This window comes from Accipiter gentilis, chromosome 1, assembly GCF_929443795.1.
Source record: "Accipiter gentilis chromosome 1, bAccGen1.1, whole genome shotgun sequence".
Taxonomy (NCBI): domain Eukaryota; kingdom Metazoa; phylum Chordata; class Aves; order Accipitriformes; family Accipitridae; genus Astur; species Astur gentilis.
In genome coordinates this window covers 24,099,312-24,117,377 of record NC_064880.1, presented here as the reverse complement: position 1 = coordinate 24,117,377, position 18,066 = coordinate 24,099,312, and the positions used below count along the sequence as shown (strand labels likewise).

Genomic DNA, 18,066 nt, shown 5'->3' with positions numbered 1-18,066 from the left:
ATACACATATCCATAACAGTATCAAACAATGCTTGCATTTCTATTTTAAGCTAGATTCCTTGTGGCTGCTAAATTTACAATAATCCACATTGTATTCTGTAGCACAGATTACTATGAATCTAGTGCCTATGTACACACAGATGGTGTAACCTTGGTTACATTACTACTAAATCAGTCTCTTAACTGGGCCTAAGATTAGATTACAAACTGCAGTTGAAAAATGTGTCATGAGATGGCTGGTTTACATGTACAGAAATCACATTTGTTTTAACAGCCTTCTCCAACTATAGCTCATGATGTGGAATAAGAACGTTACACTTCTGAAGTGTTTTTCATCCGCTATTTATTCTTTTTCACTAACAACGTTTGTGGATTTCTTCTTTAAATATGACAGCAGATGATTTGTCTTTAAAATTGCCTTACTTTCTAAGCATGGGAATGGTACTTTTCCTATGGAAAATGTTTAGTAATTTCAAATGACTATGTAGCATTATGTACACAGAAATCAATGTGTAACCTGAGGTTCTTCCTTCCCCCTCATGAGTCAGATTTCAGCTTTATTGGAAAAATCTACTACTCCATTAGAAAGTCAGTAAGAAAATTAACATGTTGATCACCTATAAGTTTAAGTTAATTACTTTGGGCTTGATACAAATCATGCTATTGAATTCAGTGGACTTAGGATGACACCATAAGGTTCGCTTAGTCTTCTACTGACTTAAAAATTATTCTTTATTTCACACAAAATATTTTGCATTTTTTAATGCCATTAAGTACATTGCGTACAGAAACTAAAGGATTGATTTTGCAGCATCACATTGCATACAGTTGTGAAGGAGATTTTATAGAGTAATATAATCACCTGATAACTGATTGGGTATAGTAAGTCAGCCTCCCTCTGTCAGCATAATTACTCCTGTTTCAAAGCAGAAATTCCTTCTATATTCTTATAAGCTCAAATGGAGTCCTGATAAATGCCTTCCTTTTTTACTGCCCTAAATGGACACATATCTTTCTTGCTACACCCACTGTCACAATATTCACAGCAGAGTGAGGAAAGTGTTTTGCATGTGTGTGGTTTTTGTTGGTTTTTTTGGGGGGTGTTTTTTTGCTTTGTTTTGGGGTGGTTTTTTTGTGTTTTTTTTTGTTTTTTTTTTTTTTTTTTTTTTTGTTTGTGGTTTTGGGGTTTTTTTGTTGGTTTTTTTTGTTTGTTTTTTTAAGTATTTGGTTTGAAATCCCTTAAAAAACAGCAAAGGAACACTTCTGCCAAGCACAGCATCATCCAGAGAAGAAAAGTCTTGGGGTCAGAGAAAGAATGGTTCAGGCTTGATGGGCCTAATTTTTCAGTGAATTCCCTTATGGCCAGAGAGATAGCCAAGAGCTCTGAAGGAGCCTCAACCTATTTTACTTAGTCACAAGGAATTCTGTGTGATGGGCAACTTAAAATGAACACACCAGAGGAAAGCACAGTGCATAAATCAGAAGAAGGACAAAATAACCATGTATTTTACCATGTCCTACAGCACAGACCTGTGGCAGCAGCTACAGTAGAGCCTATTCTCCCTGGAATTCAAATACTTTGTGCCTTGGTATGTAAAAGAGCCCTTTGTCCTTCAGCAAATTTTGAGGGTTATCTGAAGGACACATTCTTCTCTGCTATTTTTAAGAAGCAGAGATAGTCTTAGTTCAGTCTGTTCACAGCTACCCCACAGAGGAAAGACAGTGCACATCACATAGCAATCTTCTTCACATAGTTTCCAGTCCAACAATGGACTCCTCTGTGCTTATCATTAAATGGCATTGTCAATCAAAGCCAGCATTCTTAAGCCTTATCAGTTACTCCAACTGGATTTTAACTGATCATCATCTGTCCTTATGCATCATCTCGCTATCAACAGTACAACCCTTCGGTCCAGAGGAAGATGAGTACTGAGAGGACATCAACGTATTAGTTTCACTTTAATGAATTTCATTAATGAGCTAGTTTGCCTGTCTACCACACAATATTTGGTCAGGGCAACAATCATAAATGCAGCCCCAGAGCTTCAAAGCACATCTTAAGCCACCTAAGTAAATACAGATATGATAAGATAAATGTTTAGCAGGAAATGTACATTACTGCCAGGGTACATGGTCCTAGTGAATTGCATTCTCAACTGTGTATGGATAATTTTTTGCATACTTCTATGGTCATTGATATGCTGTATATACACTTGCAACAACATCCATGTACTTAGCATATCTCAACACACATACATCTTTCATAAGCCTTGGAAAAACAGAAATAGAAAATTAATTACTGACCTGTATTAGGTCTCCTATTTGCTCCTGTAACCCTCATTCCTTATTCTTAAGGACAAAATCATGTACTTTTGATAGCAAAACAAGAAGAGTTCACATGACAATACTATGATGTAAGCAGCACGGTCTGCATGTGCAGACCATTTGTGAATTACCAGAAGAGGAACCAGACATTTCAGAAGCTTTCACAAGAATCACATGGATCCTGGGGTTGCATGGTTTATGGCCCCTGAGTGTTACATGGAGTAACGCATGGAGTAAACCATGGTTGGGATGCAGGTCAGGCTCTGATAAATCAACACCAAGTTTTTGTTGAATGTAGGCTAAGATCATGGTGGGCTATTTACTTCCCATGTTACCTCCCACGTTTAGTCCATGTTACTCCTTCACAACATTTCATGGCTTATTTTTCTCCACAACTCTGCTCAGTGTCTTATTCATAACGTGATGTTTTTCTGCACAGTTCCTCTCATGTCCTGCAGTTTAACCCAAAAGCTGCAGCAATCACTCTAGCAATTATTTTCTTTTACAGAAAAGAAGCTTCTTCCAGGTCCCTGGAACCACACTAGTCAAATTACTTGACAGTTGTGGAGTGAGAGCTGGATAGCTGGAAATGTCACATGCTCCTCAGCCTTTGGAACAGAGTTGTCATAACTGGACCTCAGAAATACTGCTGTGATTCACTCCAATTTGAAAGCCATGCCTCCTTTGGCAGGAAGATACAAAGCCCATTCAGCTAGGTATTGAAGTTATCTTAAGGCACTAAAAACTTCTTAAGATGGCCATCAAGAGTCTCTAACCTATTTTCTTCAAAGATCACCAACTAAGCAGGATTTTACAAAGCAATTCCTACCCTGTTCCAAAACACTGGTGCTAGATATGCCTCAGTTACACCGTACCAGGGGATCTCATGCCAGTATAACTGTCTTTCCAAATGTTTACAACAGCATTTCAGTTTTATCAGTTAGCCATGTCCTGACTAGGCAGAAACTTCAAACAAGTTACCCATTTATTTGCTTTATAGTACCCGCAATACTTGGTAAAAGATTAAAAAAAAAATTCCCCCAGCTTTTTCTCCTCCTTTTTCCTTGTACATTCAACTTTTGAAGCTATGGGTGCTGGTCTGTTTTCAGTTATTTAAAAAAACCCTTTGTACACAGTAGAGTATCAGACCAGCTATGGTTTATATATGTGAACATATGTGTCTACATTCTTTCTCTTTAAGTAAACAGTGAGCAGCACTGTAGCCCGTGACGTTTTGGGAAAAAAAAGTCACCACTGGAAAAAATTAGCTAGGAGATGGCTTTATGCAATTGTGGCTACAATTCATTATGTCAAAGATAGAAAATAAAGAAAAGAGCACAGCAGTCTATCAGACCCTGCTGAGACAAACACACGAGAATTATCACATATACATATACACTCCTGAAATAATCTCAGAGCCTAGCTTCTGGGACTGGAGGGGGTAAATTCAAATTAAGGCTGAATCCCTGGACAAAGTCCATCTCCGATGTAACTCACTGGAGGCCCCCAAAGCCATCAGAACCAACTAAGCAGAGCAGTCTGACAGCCCAGACGAAAGATGCCGTTCTGCGGGCAGGTGCAGATGGTGCTAGGCAATGGCACCCCTGCCTATGGCTAAGAGAATGCCAGCACTGAAATGAAGACAGGCTTTTGAGTACCAGTATATTGAAAAATATGTAGCTATCTTCCATTCTCTGCAAGATATTAGAGCACCAAATAAGCAGACTAAGTAATAGCTGCAGACAGTGGCTTGCAGCCTCAAATCCAAATTTCTTTTTTGCAACAAGATTTAAATCAGGTGAGCTCTTTTCTCAGTTAAGTCTTTGACAGATCTGCTGTCTTGCCTGGAATTACAGTTTCACCCATCAAGATGAAAGGAGATATTTATAAAGTGTTAATTCCACCATTTTGACTCAATGCCCACCAAAAGAAAGGAGCATTATGAAGTACTTTATTACTTTTTTCATAAAGAGGCTTCAGAAGATTACCTATCTTCTAGCGTACCACTCGTTCTCCATGTACTCCACAGCAATGTCAAACACATGGTAGCACTTGTAATAGAGACCTTATCTGGGCATACATTCAGTAACACCTTTGTATCTAGGAGATCTTTGTAACACCTTTTATCCAGGAGAGAACTAGGATGTCAAAAAGCACGTGAATGACAGGTTAAGCCTGAGGACAGTTTAACCACCATGGGAAGGCTAAACAGAGTTATCTGAATCTACGATGCTGGCCAAAGTATTCACTATTGTAAAACTTTCCAGATCAGCGAAATTTACATTTTTGATCAGACGATACATGTAAGAAAACCAAGCTGCCACCGCCAAAAAGGAATGGGTAAGGAATGGCAGATATTACACAGCTGAAACACTGCAGAGACACTGTCATCATGACTACCAACAATGGCAGCCCCAGCCAGACCTTTAGTTTCTATTGTGTACTTTCAAAGGTTCAATGGGCAAGGAGAAAAAAGCATGAGAAGAAAACATGAGAAACAAAGTGATTTACCTTCAGTTAGGCATCAAATGACAGATATGGGGATAGGGCCTATGTCTCTGGCTCCACAGAATACTGTCCTCTCCAGTCCGCCTTTCTGTTTCCTTGAAGTAGGCTGTTGAACCTTCCCCCTCCCCCCCATATATTTCTAAAATGGAACAAAACCAGAGAGTCACCAAGTAAAATTCCCAAGACTCTTGAAGTGAAAAAGGACACTAAGTCCTTGCCAAGGGTCTAGCTGCCTACACAAGAAAGTTGCACATAAATTGAGAACAAATTTGAAAATTTCCTTTGAAACTACAGAGAAGCAAGCTTGTGTCCTATTCTGTATGGTCCCATCCCATTCCATCTCCCCCCTCCTCAGCACACAAAGTATATGCCCTTTTGGGGAAGAAGCACCTTGAAAAGCTACCCTTCAGCTTGTATCGCTCATTTCTTTGCACAGAAAAATTAGAAGATTTAAATTAAGCTGACAGTCACAAAAAAAAGCTGTTGGAAATTTTACCAGGATGCGTAAGTAAGCCAGGTAATACCACATCCAAAGGTTCTCATATTTTATTGGTGATAAAAGTAACACCCCCACCATGGAAAGTCAAATGGTTGGAGACAGTTTTCAGCCAGCTGACACTCTCATCCAAGGAAAATGCTTTGATAGGGAAAACAGCTGCTAACATGGATTTCTGCAGTGTTCATTGGACCAAGGACAGTGTCAACAGCCATGAGTGAAAGGACTAGCTTGGAAGCAAAATTATACAGCTCTTCCTTTTCCCTTCATGCTTTCCTTGCAAATGTGGAGAATCAGTGGAGAGACCTACAGTTCTGGCAATTGCACTGCAGACGCCAGCTCATAGAACGGCTCCAGAGCGCTGAGCTGCTGTGGCATGCCTAAGTTCTAAGTCCTTGCTCTCGTCTTCCAGGGAACAGTTTTGCCATTGCCTTGCTAGGGCCCAGACTGCTTGTCTGACAGCTACTTAGTCTTTGGAGGGATGTTAATTTTATCAGCAAGCTCTGCAAAGAAGCTAGGTGGATGAGAATGGTCAATGCTAGCCCAGAGAGCACAGAATGGTTACTCCGCCTGCCACCCGAGTTGTTTAATAACATTTCACTCGGTAAACAAACAAGATCTACAGCAGCAATTAACACACACAGAATTTTCCTTGTCATATACAATCTAACCCAGATGCCTCAATGTTGCCATTTTAAAGAGCTGGTATACAAATTCTCTGTACCTCACATGAGAAAATTTGAAAGACTAACATACAACAAAAGATGAAAATGAAACCTATAAACATTCCAGAAAACAAGTAAATAATTAGAAACCTGACATCTGCTAACAATTGTCACTCACAGTTGCTAATTTTGAATTTGGCAGAAATTCCATTTCCAGCACTACTTTTCTGTATTCGTAGTCGTACTCATCTCTGAAGCCAAATAACTCTCTCATTTCAGTCAGCACTGCTGCATGATGTGGGGCCCATTGGCTCTGCCACATTTTTAAGTTTTCTATTCAGGTAACAGGCACTCCAGCCTCTGCTTTCTGTCTTCTGGCTTGCCTACAGTGTAAGTCCCCACAGGCTCCTCCTGTCTCACGTACCACTGGCTCACTTCTTGCCCAGTGCCACGTGTAGGTTTATAAACTAGCAGCTCTGCTGTAAACAACCCTTGTGACCGCAGTCTTCACAGCACCTCCTGGCAGGTCAGCCTTTGTTTTAGAGGCAGCTCCTAAAGACGATTCTGGTCCTTGGCAGTCTCTGACAGACACTTAACACAATTCACCCTCAAGCTTGCTCCTGTCAGCCTCTAAAAACCCAGCCGTGCCTGCACACTGCAGCTCAGCAATCAACTGAGGTCCAGAGAGAAAGCCAGCAAAAGGTGGCGTTCTTAATTACCACACGTATCCCTAGCTTCTCAAAGAGACGAAGAGTCTGATGACTCTTAGATTCCATCAAGAGTTTACCACAAAAATAACACCATTGGTTTAGGAAATCCCTGAGCTGCAAACTGCTGGAGGATGGCAGAACATACAGGGAAGCAGTATTTTCCCAGCCTTGTTCGCCTTGTTCTCCTACTGTACTCTACTGTGATCGGTCATTGAGGGGTTTTGGTGCAGTGGGAAGACAGCAAGCCCACAGTTCACAGCCCAGCTCCACAGAGCAATTTAATAGCAAGTCCTCACACCAAAGACCTATCAGATGCTAAACAGGTAAGAACAGACATGACAATCTTAGCCAAAAGGCCAAGAAGAATAATAGGCTGGATGGACATTTGGTAAGACCCAGCACAGACACAAAAACTTTTCTGTTTTGCTCCAAGGCCCTTGGACCTTCCCTGTTAGAAAGGCTAGCAAGAGATCAGGTGATGTCTTCCTCTGTTTGCAGTGTTTGTGACTTTTTGTTTCCTACTGAAGCTTTGCTGCCTCAGAGCAGCTCTGGGTCTGGAACGGCAGTTAGCAAACTTTATCCAGAGGGCTAAAACCCACCTGAGCTCTTTCACCGGGCAGGCAGTGTCAGCAGCAGTTGTCCATCCTGTCTTGGCTGCCAATTCTTGCAGAGTATCATTGCAGCAAGACAGCCATGCCTACTGCCTCTTGCCAGTGCTCAAAATTACTCTGTAACTTTCATAAATTACTCAAAACCAATTTAGCTATGCTGGATGACCCTGATGATCTGTCAGTTTCTTCACTACCAACACTTCACAACGTAAAATTCAGCCTTCATTTCTAGTTAGTTACTTGACCTTTAGAAGAGACACTTTTCACATGTCCAAACTGGCGGATACTCTTTCTAAAAATCACTAACCTCGCAGCCTAGGCAGACAGCTGATACCACCGTTCATACAGATTTTCTATGAACAGTGAATAGGGGGTGAGGCATTTGACTCTGCATCTTTTCCTTTTCAGTTGTGATTTGGATTGCTTTTGGCAGAATCCCCTAGTAATGGGAATGTGTCACATTTTAAAAGCTAAAATAAGAATCAGTGAAGCCTTTAAATAAATTACAAGCACATCAAATACAGCGCTGTCAACTCTAAAGGTCAGACTCTGGGTTTGTGAAAATTTGCTCAGTGCAATAGGAACCACATATGTAAACACTGTTTTCTGTTGTATGCCTTTAACTTCCAGGTGCAGAAATCCTTTGTGTCCCATGCAGCTGACACACCTTAAAACACAGCAGAAGAAATATCATAAGTGCAAAATAAATAACAAATCAATCAATTAGCATTTGCCAGAAGGTAATCTTCAAGCTAAACAAAAGAGTAAGATACAGCCTTTAGACAGGACCTTGTTAGCAATCACTGAAATCCGGGACAGGAACACAAATAAACTCTCCAGTTTGCTAGCCATCAAATGATACTTTCAAAACTGTCAACAGCCAGAATTTTAAATAGATAAAGATGCATATAAGTACCCATGGGATTATTCAAAAAACACAAACAAGCTCAATTCCCATGGAAGTCAACAGGGAGTAAGCACCAAATGGGATTTTCAAATGCAGTGAGGGATTTACCTGCCATTTCTAAGTGCCTGTATATCTTTCAAACTTAAGTAAAGTCCCTTGTGAAAACAGTTTTTTAGAGGTGACTTTGGGTTAACTGTGAACTACTTTTCAGTTACAGTATACTGTGAAAATCAAAGTTAGTCACCACAGGAATACAGGAACTGACGATAATTGCTTCATAGTGGGATTTGTACAAGTTAGGATGCCGACGTGTCCCCTGAACCAGATCCTTAGCTGATGTAAATCAGCAACAATTAGGCCTTTCCAAGGCCTGGCTTTATATGCTTAAATCTAGAAGAATAGAACCCAAAAGGCACAAAATTTGGACTCCACATCCTAATAACAATTTTATGTAATGTCAGGCTTCAGGGATCCATGTTCCTCTTAGTACCCACTGAAGGAGAAAGTGAAAACTAATGTTCCTCTCAGTGTTCAGCTAGCAGCAGCTTCTGCTGCAAATTAATCTTCAAGCCTGATACTACCTAAGCACTTAGGTTTGAATTGATTTGTAAACTGTTGTGTATTGTCCACATGCTTAAAACAGCACGTGAGCTTATTCCTGCATATAAAGAACATATATACATGTGGAAAAAAAAACTGCAAGGAAAAAATGCAAGCCACTATTTTGTGATGCATTTATCAGTTCCTTGCTTAAGCATATTGCAATGCATTTCTTAGCAGAGAGCATCTTAGTGGGGGGATTGCTCATACATAAGGTTATACGCAAGTATTCCCTACATAGAAGATGCTGGCCACTGGTCACGTGGCCAGCATCTTTATAGAAATGGAGAGGACTTTTTCAGTAGATTTATTTCTTCCTCTCCCACCCTCACCCTAAACTGAACTCCCTGAAACCCTCATTGTAGAGGTACTACATGCAACATAAATAAAACATTCCAGGTGCCTGAACTAAATGTAGAATTTAAAGCTCATCCTGAATCTGAAACTTTCTCGCATAAAAAAACACCCTGGAAGCTTACGCAATGCCCAGCCCTACTTCATGCTGCAGACACTTATATTTCTCTGGGTGACACTAGCATGAGACCAGTGCACCCTCCACCTCACCCAGTCAAGCCTTTTCCTTGGTTTTACTGAGGCTCAGCTCCTGCTCACATGAATGGGAATTCTTTATAACTATTACTAGGAGTGACCTCTGTATTACAATAGTACCTATGAGGACATACTGTGCCAGTTGCTGTACACATGATGAGTAGGAAGGAGACAGCTTTGCCTGGAAGAATGTGTGATCCTTACAGAACAACCAAACCAACAAAGCTAGGAAAATGATCAGCCTCTTGAACAGATGTTACTGACGCACAGAAAGATCAAGTAAAAGTTGACCAAAATCACATAGGAAGTCTCATCAAATCCAGAACTGGCTATTCCTTGCCAAGAACACTTGCATCACAACTGCACAAGCTGAGCAATTATTTTTACTCCTTGACTGTGTTGAAAATGCCCTAATATATTCACCTCAGGTGCAGTCCCAAAAGGTGCTGCTCTGTTTGCTCAGACAGTAGTCTTTCACTAATTAAGATTAGATAAAGTTTTAGTGCCAGTCTAGAAATTAAAACAATTATAGAAACGAGTCAATAAATGAAATCATCAGCACCACCCTGTTAGCATCTTTGAAAAGTATTTTTGTAAAAAGAATGATTTACTAAATACAGTAATTTAACACAAATATCCTCTCTCCAGTCCAACTTCACCAATTGCTCCAAGTCCTCTCTGTTACATGCAACAGGGGCCTCCTCCTTCACTCACAGACATCGCAGCTCCTAGTCTTTAATTGAGCCCCAGGGAAGCTAAGTGTCCTGGACAAGCTGAAATGACTATGTGTTCAGTCAGAATCCAGGAAATTTTCTGGCAACATTTGATTTTTAAGATCACAAAATAACTACAATTTTTTTTTTAATTTTTTTTTTTTTGTAAGCATGCTGCTATTACAAGATTTTAAGTCAGCAGAAACATGTGCATATTTTTCAGAGAGTATTTTTTCCAGTGACTTAATGTCTGAATGGATCCACCATGAGACACAGAAGTGTCATTAACATTCACTCCAAGCAAAAGAGCAGCTTTGAGAGTGTCCACACACATTTGTGTCACTCCAGCCACGGTTCACTACCTTGAGTACTCATTCTACCAGAGTGTTTGGTCCTGGTAAACACTGGACAAGTTTTCCTGGCTCCTGTACTTATTAAACCAAAGGAACATTTTGCTGACAAGTGCGTAGCTGGTGTCTTTCAGAACCCAGGAAAACACTCACAGGCTATCTTTGAAAAGGTCTTTTTCATAGAGGATCACAAACCAGGTCGGCACAGTAAGGAACAGAACTTTGGACTGTACAGAGCCGTTCAGTAAACCAGAAAAGTGTTTTGAAGATGGAAAAAGTGAATCCCCAAGATTTTCCCAAAGATGGAAGGTAGCTATGCAGCCCAGAAAGTGATTTACAACGAAATTCTCCTTCCTACCAATACCTAACATCTATGCCTTACCTACATGGCACTGCTGCATCTTTCCAAACAAAAATTTACAATTGATAGACATTTTTGCAAAGCCAAGTTTAATTTGTCAATTTTTCCTACAGGCCAAGCTAATTTTGTTCCCATTCAACTGCAGCCAGAGATCTGTTCTACATCGAGTGCAGATCCTCCCGGACGCTTCCCAGTGCTCTCCCCCAAAATGTCAATGGGATGCAAATGAATTCCATATGCAAATGAGCAGCTCAGTGAATGGTGACAAAAACGTCCTGTTATTCTAGTTCTGTGACTCAAGAAAAACAAGGCAGCCTCACTACATATATGTTACCTTTTATCTAAAACCTCTATTAAACATTTAGTGGCCAGATTCAGAATAACGTGCACATCTGAGATTGTGTCCTAGTCCATGAGCTGACTTAGTGGAAGCCTGGGATTTACTACTCTGGTGGCAGGTAAGGGTGGCAAAATCCAGTTCCTAAAGGCAATAAAATGTTGCTGTATGGGTACTGATGATTCAGTTTCTTCTCGCTGTGTAAAAACCTGAATAAGCTTTGTATGAGTTTATATCAGGGTATTGGAATGAGGAATCCTTCTCTCCCCTACTTGCTAAGCAGCTGAGTACTCATGGTTCCAGTAATCTCTACAGTGTTCCCTGACAGATCCACAGTCATAGGCCAGGAAAGATCTCACTCATTCACCCACACCTCTTTCCATATCAGACCTGCATCATGGAAGATGAGTCACAGTCCATATATAAAGCAATTCATGACAAACTTTAAATACTTTGTGATGTATCACATTATAAACTAACACTTTATTGTTTAGTTCTACAAAAACTTGCTGTACATTAGAAGCAAGAAGAGCAATCTCAGATCCCTACCTTGCTTAATAGTTTTAACTACCATTAGATAAATGTGAACGAAGAGGTTCTATCAAGAGAGCGCAGACCCATCATTTTTTGAAGGAAGGTACTATCAGCCCCAAACTATGAAAATTTCCAAACCCCTTTGCATAAGAGTTTAAGTAACTACTGGCAATTTGTAGCTAGATTCTATTCCAGAAACTTTACAGATCCTCCCTTACAATAAAGTACACATCGTACTTTAACATAGTGGTTTTACAGCTCTCAGCAGTTTAATTATGTAGATTCTCAGGACTCATTTCACTAGCAGCTCATTTCACAAAGTTGTACCACAGTACACTGCAAAAACTCAGATACCTTGTGTAAGCCCATGCAACAAAAAATTTTCTCCTGTCATCAAGTCCTTGCAGGAAACAGCAACTTATTGAGTGACCCGTTAAACACATCCTGTACCCTAACAATGCCCTACTGGTTTCAATAGGGTGTCAGATGCATCAAACACCAACAGTTCTCACAACGGGAGAATAAATAGTGCTTAAAACTGAATCACTTTGGCCATAATAAAAATAATTCAACTCTAGTGTTATCAGTACGAGCACTTCTTTTAACTACTCGATTAAGTCCCAACAATTAGCAATATCATTCATTACAAAGAACAATTTGCAAGGGCAAAATTTTGCTTTTCCATCTGAATCTACAATAATCACTAAAATTTTAATAATTCTCAGATGCTAATGTCACCTGTTTAAAACAACCAACATTTGCTAGGTAACAGAGTTCGTTGTGCTGCTGCAGAAGTGGGGCACAAACTTAGTATTAAGGCGATCTCAGGCAGTTCTAGCTATCATAAGCTTCAGGAACAACAATTCCTGTATTTTAAGACATTTGTATGCAAAAGGCATGCTAAAGTCTCACAAATCAGTGAACTTCAGCCCATCCTCATGAAAATTAATAAAAATCACACTGCAAACACCAGTGCTATACTAAGAACAGGGAACATGAATAAAAAAATGTTGGTTCAAAAAGCATCATTCTGATTTAATTTTTGCATTAGTAATTAAGATGTCATGGTCCCAGGATGCACCTATGTATTACTATTCCAGCAAAAACAAATATTGAGGCTGATGAGATTCAATTTCAAGAAATCCCCAGTCGTCATTGCCAAGGAGTTCCAGGAAACGTAGGTATTGATTTCAGACTAAGTGAGTTTATGGATCAAAATGCTTCCTTTACCCAATTCTTTTGTAAGGGTTAAAGGTTAATTTCAACTCCAGCACAAATCCACTGCAGCCACAGTGTCTAGCCAGAGTCACATATCAGGGACAGACTTACTAGAGAAGATCTGAGAAGGCCACCCCTTCCTTTTCAGCTCCTGTCACATGGGGCACATACTCCTAGGACATTTGGTGGACATGCCACAGTGACAATACATAGCTCTTGTGCCTGCATCCACATCAACCAATGTAGTTATACTGGGGAAGCCGTCTGCTGGATGGACCCCTGTGGTAGTGGCCGCGCCACAGCTACCGATATCCAACTCCCTTCCTCTCCAGAGAGGGTGTGTGTATCCAAAATCAACAGATTCACCTGTCTCAAGTCTCATCAGGAGCCAAGCACCCTCCTCTTCAACAGAATTGCCCAGCTGGTGTTCGTGGCTGTTTGATCTTTGCATTCAAGAGTGAGGCACCAACCGTAACAGTCTCAGAGACAAGTCTGAAGTATGCCAACATGCCAGGGTGCGTTAAAGCACTCAGCCTCCATACGGCACACCGCAGAAGCACAGCCTCTCCCTCGGGTGTACGCAGAGCCCTGCTGTGGATGGAGTGCTGACACTGCACGTCAGTGAGGAAAACACACTGCAGAGCAAGACTGAAAGCACTGTGTGACCTTGGAAGAGCCTGGTGTCCCTGGGGAGATGCGCAGCAGGAGCACATCTCCCACGGAGCCCGCAGCAGGATATATTTGGAACTCTAAATACAACCTAATGTGAATACATTATAATACATTTCTTATTTACAGCTACCAGGAACTTGCTTGTATCTCTGAAATCTCATGGGTCTGTTCTTCCGTCAGCCTTGCAGAATGGCTAGGAGCACTTCCCTAAATTACTAGAAAACCAGTAGGAGTAAGCCAAACTAAAAGAGGTTTTAGATACAGACCGCTGGTTAATCATTTGCCCATTAAATGAAACATGCAAACAAAGCTTCATAGCAGAGATGTTTGTCAGGGAGCATTTATGAGCTCTTTGATGTTTGTCATCTGAAAAGTTCTGTTATTCTTCCAAATCATATCTTGATGCTAATTTTGTTACATTTAGCTCCAGCAATATGATCTTTTAGTATGAAGCAGCAGCAGTTATGCAAGAAAAGGAAATTAAGAGTTGGCTCAAAGGCAGATCTGTGTCTGTTACAAGCTTTGTCAAAAACATGCATGCCCTGACAGATGCTGTGAGTTGAGTGGTAATTACATACGGAGCTGAGATAATCACTCAGTAAGCCTGTGTAAAGTGATCTGGTGATCCCACCTGCACATGGTCTTAACAAGCAAGTTCCTTTCTATTACTGCCCCACAGAGTGGAACTGGTGATGGACTTGGACTCACTGTGGTTACTGTACTTTGATGTCTCTCTATAAATTCAGTGCCTGACTTGTAGCAGCAATTCTACTTTTTCTGTCACTTAAAAAGACCCACACTTACTGACTTTAGGAATACTGCATTTAAAGAGATAAATGTTTAGACATAATGGTCATGACTACAGTTTGTTGTTTTTTTTTTTTTTAATTCAGTGGCTGAACTGCAAACGTGTGTATGAGTGAGGAAGACATTTAGTAGTGGTCTATCAAGAGGTTAGCTTAAAAAAATCTGACCAAATATCCAGGACCAAATAAACAAGTTCTAGTTCATCAAAGATGAGCTTAAAATAACACATAGTTGTCACTGATACAAAAAGTTGGAATGTGCTTTCTAAAATGTTAACTATATAGTTCAACGTAAAATTCTTCAGCCTGCCCTAGCAAAGTCTGCAAAGGTAAGGTCCTTTTCAGTTACAATGCTGACTGTGCCAGTATGACAGATGTTTCCTGTTCCCGTTAGCTCTGTTAGTGCTTCACTCAATTTCTGTGTTTCCAACAAGTGTTGGCTAACTAATAGGTTTTAATCCTTCTCATTTGTGCTATTGCCTCTGTATCAGGCCAGCACAGATACCTCCAAATTAGCTCAGAGCATTAACATTCCAGATTCTTCATCTTTTGCACAAAACCCATGCATCATATTTTCTTGTGTGACTTCGCAGAGATGGCTTGAAGAGGTTTTTCTGTTGACATATCATGCTTGTATCAAGACCTCCAATACTTTCATATCTCCACTACCTGCTTCAATTTTTCCTATTTTCTGCTTCCATTTTCCAAATATGGTCTTGGAATTGTCACCAGGAGAGAAGATCGAGGAAAAAAACCCCAAACCCATAACTAAGTGCTGAGCTCACTTTACCATATGTGAAATTGCAACTAGAAGCCAAAGCATTTTTTTGTATCATCTAATCTATTGCAGAAGATGCCAGAAAATGGAGGAGCCAAGGACTTAGCAGGTAGTGGGCCAATATGCGAGCACTGAAGGCCTATTCCAGCTGTCAGCAAAAGCATTGGAAAGACTGGATCAGGGCCTAAGGTTTTTAAATCTGAAGCTGGAAGGGTCTTTCCACAAGAAGAAAAATCTGGTTCATGCTACCACATGATCAACTCTATTTCAATGCTAACAGTAACCTTTTTTAACTACTCCCAATGTGAACTGCCTCTTGAAACAATGATGTTTGGCGCCCACGGACAGAAGTTGTGGTAAACTGAGAATATTTAAAAGCATGGAATACAGAGCTCTGTGTGCGTATTTATCCATCAGATCACACAGACTTAACAATGACCATGGGCATTTCTAGATGACTTGGATGGGTCCTATAATTATGGGGGAAATAGAGCTTGGATACCCCTTCCAACACAGATTCTTACAGCAATTTATTCAGCAGTACTTTTTGTAATGTTATGCTGCTTGAATAAGGGGACAATCACAGAGCAATGGCACCAACCAGCAAGTAAAATTACGCACGTGTACATGTCTGCAGGACCCAGGCCTTATGGTGCATCTAAGAAAAATATGTAACAGATTCCCATACAATGGGTTAGATTCTCACATGGTAAAAATTGGTGCAGCTCTTTATTAGAAGAGCCCATAAGGTGTTCCTTTATGCTGTCGACTCTCTAGATAACGTTACTGCCATTTAAGATGAGTTACAAGGATACCAAGAAGAGTCAGTCAACTTTGATTTTATGTTTTTGGCAATTTAGGGGAATATGACAAGATTGCAGTCTGCTACAGTAAATAATTAAAATTAATAAAGGGGCAGCACCATGTTTATGAATACATGACCTGTCTATTAGAGCTATACCCACCTACTGAAGTGAGGGAATGTTTTTGGTCAGTTGAATAGGGGAACTGGAAGGCAACAAGCAGAAAGGCAGATAACAGCCTAGTAAGTAACCACCCAACAAACACCAAGAGAGAGTAGCTCAGCCACTGGCTGGCAATTACACAGCTGTACAACCTGCATTTCACTGAGCAAGATCCTAGAGATTAAAATCACACTGAACATACTGAAAGGTCCTGTTGGAAAGAGAGGGAGTTAAGTTGTCAGCAAATGCTTCTGAAGCAGACCCTAAAGGATTATGTCTCCTCAGCCAGAGGCTGGGTTAGGTACCTCAGGCCTGCAAGGATCAGATGGGACGCACCCATTGAGGACACACAGAGGAGAAGAGTCTACATGACAGATGGGATAAATACTCTGTTCCTCTTATGCTAAGAAAGCCTCAGCTGGAATCTCCTGCTTGTTTTCTTCATCTTTTTTCCTCTACTTTCTACTTCTTTCCTCCATCTATATACCTAACTTTCATGTGAGCTAGAGTAGGTATTTGGGAAATCTAGTTTGGGATTCCAGATACTGCTCACCTGAAGACCATTACATGCAAAATAAATTGGTCTTTCACAGCTAAAATCCTGTGATATAGTCCTCATCTAAAATTGTCTAGCTTTAGCTTCCAAGTGTTAGATCCTACATATCATCCTCTGCTAAACTGAGAGCTACTGAGATACTACTCTTTTCCAAGCTATATATTTGTTAGTAGAAAGCAAGTTCTCTCTAAATCAAGACTAAAATGAAGTAAGTTTTAAATCCCTCACCCAAAAGTCCTTCCTAGTTCTCAAATATGTTTTTCTTTCTACATGTATTCCAAATGTCCAACAGACTTTTGAATGCATGGACACCGAAGACCCAGAAAAGTTATTTGTGCAATGATTTTGCTAATGCCGTTCATAACTTTAATGTCTCTTCCCTATAACCACATGATGTTCCTTACTTACATGTACAACAATCACTCTACTTTACCAAGCTGCAGAATCACACTGGGAATGTATATGCAATTGTTCAATTAGATGGCCCACTCAGTCCCTTCCAGTGTTACTTCACACAGTGCTCTATCTGGGAATTTTGGCCAACATATAGACCCTGCATTTCACTGTATGAGCTCCTCCTCCCCAAGTAAACCCTACAAGGACAAGATAACACCTGTCCAGCATCATCTTGACCCTTGCCAAATGCAAGAAAATGTAACTGAAAAAAATATTCTAGAGAAGTATTTTTCAACAACTTCCTACTCTCACCTTTAACTACAACAGTTAAGTTTTGAGACAGAAGAATGACCTCCAAGTCCTTCATTGCAATGCTTACACATGGTAACTGAAAAGCTCTAGTTCAACATTCAGAAGACCACAAACCACAGCCAGCCTTTTTTTTGTCAAGCCATTGTAAAAGGAACATACAGCTGCTTAGTACAAAGGAACGCTCTCCAGGTGTAGCACACCTTTGTTTTACGTAGATACAATTAAACTGGTCACAAAATCCTGTTGCCAACACAATGGAACAAAATACAAGAGCAGGGTTTGTTACCTCTGTGCTGAGATTATCCAATCCAACCTGCTGTGGTCTCTGTGAAGGTACTTGTCAGGAGCTGGTGCTAATCAGCTCTGTATTTGCTCAACCAGTTGGACAGACTTTCACCTTAGTTTCTATTGTAAATGTACAGGTTTCAGGCAGCTGCACCATCATTTGCATCACAGATATCTGGTGTCACCTGCAACACTTCCATCACACCTACAGTCTACTCCTACTGACTACCAAGTTGCTGATGAGAAGGCGAGTCACAGAAAAAAAGGTAAATTAGGAGATCCCTTTGCAGACATATCACCCCTAGAGACTGCACAGCCTTTACCGCACAGCGTCAAAGACCCTCTCCTCTTTTCCTACCCAGAATTTTTTTCCTAACCAGGTGCCCAAAGAGCCCGTTTCAGCCTTCAGGCT

At 40.5% G+C, this 18,066-nt stretch overlaps 1 protein-coding gene and 1 pseudogene across 4 annotated transcripts in view; both read right to left on the bottom strand.

Moving 5' to 3' along the window:
- SPATS2L (spermatogenesis associated serine rich 2 like) overlaps positions 1-18,066 on the bottom strand; it is a 143,290-nt gene that overhangs the window by 111,903 nt on the left and 13,321 nt on the right. The gene's annotated exons all lie outside the window — the stretch shown is intronic.
- Positions 6,918-7,072, bottom strand: LOC126045580 (uncharacterized; annotated as a pseudogene).